This window comes from Schistocerca nitens, chromosome 1 (genome assembly GCF_023898315.1).
Source record: "Schistocerca nitens isolate TAMUIC-IGC-003100 chromosome 1, iqSchNite1.1, whole genome shotgun sequence".
Lineage (NCBI taxonomy): Eukaryota > Metazoa > Arthropoda > Insecta > Orthoptera > Acrididae > Schistocerca > Schistocerca nitens.
This window is the reverse complement of record NC_064614.1, coordinates 1,088,131,681-1,088,135,677: the sequence shown is the minus strand read 5'-3', so window position 1 is coordinate 1,088,135,677 and position 3,997 is coordinate 1,088,131,681. Positions and strand designations below refer to the sequence as shown.

General features: G+C 47.2%; 1 non-coding gene across 1 annotated transcript; it reads right to left on the bottom strand.

Annotated features, from left to right (window-relative positions):
- Positions 1-417: 417 nt before the first annotated feature.
- On the bottom strand, positions 418-492 carry Trnat-cgu (transfer RNA threonine (anticodon CGU)). The gene has a single exon. It is a non-coding gene; the product is annotated as a tRNA-Thr (tRNA).
- Positions 493-3,997: the final 3,505 nt, after the last annotated feature.

The following is a 3,997-nucleotide window of genomic DNA, read 5'->3' as shown; positions in this document are numbered from 1 at the left end:
AATCCTCACTTCTGCCGACGGGCCGCATGTAGTACAGTGTTCAACGTAGTCCAGAGTTTGGCACTGAGGGCATAATGGTGAATCCATCATATGAATCACATGGAGTCTGGATCCGTTAACTGTCGTGTACCACAGTGCATGTGTTTCTGTGTCTAAGGAAACATGATGTATCGATCGCCATACTACATGCCAATTGACATGTGGATGCCTCCTTTCAATAGCATTGCTAGGTCGCTCAGTCCTCAGTTGTGTGTCGTCGTTGACACTGTAGACTCTTGTACTATGGGAAGTAATGAGAGGATGTTGTTTCGTGGCCAGTATCCTCTTTTTATAACATAACTGCACTTATGTGTTAACAGTTTTCTTTATTTATCAGAACAGAAAGCTACTTGAAACTTCCTGGAAGATTAAAACTGTGTGCCGGACCGAGACTCGAACTCGGGACCTTTGCCTTACGCGGGCAAGTGCTCTACCAACTGAGCTACCCAAGCACGACTCACGCCCCGTCCTCACACCTTTACTTCCGCCAGTAGAGCACATGCCCGCGAAGGGCAAAGGTCCCGAATTCGAGTCTCGGTCCGGCATACAGTTTTAATCTGCCAGGAAGTTTCATATCAGCGCACACTCCGCTGCAGAGTGCAAATCTCATTCTAGAAAGCTACTTGTTTTTAATCTAGTCCAGGTGTTGTGGTACAAGCTCTTCCATTTTATTCCACGTTAGCCTCACTGCTGATGAAGTACAAGTCCCACTATAAACACTACACTCTCGTAGCTGGTGACGTAAACTGAGAGACACCGACTAGAACAGTAACTGAGCTAGTAACTGAGCTGACTGTGACTGTGACTGTCTGTCTATGAGTGGGCTATCTGTCTGTGACTGACTCGGCTGACTGAATGAGTGTCTGGGCCCTCGGGTCCGCGGCGGCCATCTAAAGACAGGCGGTCGAGAGGGCGTTGCGGCGCGTTGCTTGCGGGTTTGTCTTTGGCCTCTGTGCTGATAGGCGCGCTTGTTTCAGCGCCTATTATCGACCTTCTTGCACCATCTTTGCCGACCAGTGTGCTGGCGACAGTTTACGCCAGCACAATTCGTATACGATAGGTGTAGTACGCCGTCGCAGGTCTGGGTTTCCAGCAGAGACATCTCAACGTAGCTGTATTCCATAAAAAAAAAAAAAAAAAAAAAAAAAAAAAAAAAAAAAAGAAACGCGCATATACGGTGAAGTGACTCGGAAATGTGCTGAAGCGCCACTGGCGCCATTCGAAAAACTGGTGTTGGTTGTTGTTTTCGGATTCCTGTCAGACATTTTCATGTCTCCACAGTTTTAACATCGTGGTGATATACAGCGACGCCAATCGATCACGAACATGCGCAGAGCCACGCTACACTTTGCAAAAAGGGTCATACGTTAGGATGTTAAAGACACACGCTAATTTTCAACGTCTATGTCCTTGAAAACTTTTGAGAGTTGCATGGAATTGCTTTGGCTGATTGTTATTTGAGTACTAAACTTCTAGTATCATAAATACAGTGTAATTCTTATTAAAATTAAAAAAAGAACTCTGACATACATGCCATTGAGACAAGTAATTTAATACACTCATGCTCATAAATTAAGAATAATGCTGATACATGGTGAAACAACGCTCTGTTGGCGGTTTGCGGGTTTAAATCACCTCGGGGTATGACAATGCGGTGCATTTGACCTGCGGTCATCGCACGGTGGCGCTCGCAGCTGTCCACATACGCAGAAGTATGTTGGTGCATGTCGGAGTACGGTGCAGCGAGGAAGTGTGCAAACGTTTTCAGACGTGCTAATGGTGACTGTGCTTTGAAAATGGCTCAAAGAGCACATATTGATGACGTTATGAGGGGTAGAATACTAGGGCGACTGGACGCTGGTCAAAAACAGCAGGTCGTATCACGGAACGTGTGCCACAAAGTGTGACTCAAGATTATGGCAACGATTCCAGTAGACAGGAAACATGTCCAGGAGCTACAATATGGGATGTCCACAGTGTACACTACCACAAGAAGACCGATATCTCGCCATCAGTGCCCGCAAACGGCCACTGAGTACTGCAGGTAGCCTTGCTCCGGACCTTATCGCAGCCACTGGAACAGTTGTCTCCAGACACACAGTCTACAGACGACTGAAAAGACATGGTTTATTCACCCAGAGACCTGCAAGGTGTATTCAACTGACCCCTGATCACAGGAAAGCCCGTAAAGCCTGGTGTCAAGAACACAGTACATGGTCATGGGAACAGTGGTCCCAGGTTATGTTCACGGACAAGTCCAGGTATAGTCTGAAGAGTGATTCTCGCCGTGTTTTCATCTGGCGTGAACCAGGAACCAGATACCAACCCCTTAATGTCCTTGAAAGGGACCAGTTTGGAGGTCGTGGTTTGATGATGTGGGGTGGGATTATGATTCGTGCACGTATACCCCTGCAAGTCTTTGACAGAGGAACTGTAACAGGTCAGGTGTATCGGGACGTCATTTTGCACCAGTATGTCAGCCTTTTCAGGGGTGCAGTGGGTCCCACCTTCATCCTGATGGATGATAACGCACGACCCCAACGAGCTATCATCGTGGAGGAGTACCTTGAAACAGAAGATATCAGGCGAATGGAGTGGCCTGCCTGTTCTCCAGACCTAAACCTCATCGAGCACGTCTGGGATGCTTTCGGTCGACGTATCGGTGCACGTATTCAAACCCCTACGACACTTCAGGGACTCCGACAGGCACTGGTGCAAGAATGGGAGGCTATACCCCGGCAGCTGCTCGACCACCTGATCGAGAGTATGCCAACCAGTTGTGTGGCCTGTGTACATGTGCATGGTGATCATATCCGATGCTGATGTCTGGGTACATGCGCAGGCAACAGTGGCGTTTTGTAGCACGTGTGTTTCTGGACGGTTTTCTCAACTTATCACTAATACCGTAAACTTACAGATCTGTGTCGTGCCTGTGCTATTAGCGCCAGTTTTGTGGAGTGCCACGTTGTGTGGCACCACATTCTGCAATTATCCTTTATTTATGAGCATGAGTGTATAAGACACAATGGGCCCCAAATGTTGGAAAATGCCCGGAAAGTGGATAAAAAATGTTGAACATATGACATCACCAGATGACGGACTCCGTCGTGCGTGCAGAGAATTGGTTTGTCGATCCTACCCTCGCTGGTTGAGTGCAGTGCTGCACGTTGGTCCGTTAGGTTACTCTGTTTTCGAACACCTTCTGTAAACATGGTCTGCTGTAAACGTAGCTGTCCGCATGTCGTGGTCGTGCGGTAGCGTTCTCGCTTCCCGCGCCCGGGTTCCCGGGTTCGATTCCCGGCGTGGTTAGAGATTTTCTCTGCCTCGTGATGACTGGGTGTTGTGTGATGTCCTTAGGCTAGTTAGGTTTAAGTAGTTCTAAGTTCTAGGGGGCTGATGACCATAGATGTTAAATCCCATTGTGCTCAGAGCCATTTGAACCATTTTTTGTAAACGTAGCAGTTACAAGATTATTGTCCACGCTATAAACAAACAAAACTTATTGTTATTTCGTCTTTCTTTCCATATGCCCCTTCTTTTTTTATCGCATACTTAATGTTGTAAAGAAGGCGTAGGTCATTAACTTGTAGGACGCAATTCGGAACTTTATATTTACTTACCTTTGACGCAATACCGTTGGTTATAGTTGTACTGTACTCTGTAATTAAGCAGTGGAGGCCGCGAGACCGGCAAATCACATCTTACTTCTAGGTAAACTCATAATTGTATAACGCAATGCAAAAAACACTGCGCACCAGACGCAAGACTCTAATCGTGAGCCTTACATTCTAAAGTCGCGCACACAGTCCACAAGCCTTACCGAAGTGAATGTTTGTCTTAGATTGAGATGATCGGGTGCAACAGACCGATAGTTTCCACCGCTGCCCCTGCGGCGAGGTGTGTCCTCTGCTGACGTCATATGTTCACTATTTGTCATTTTCCAACATTTGCGTGCCGC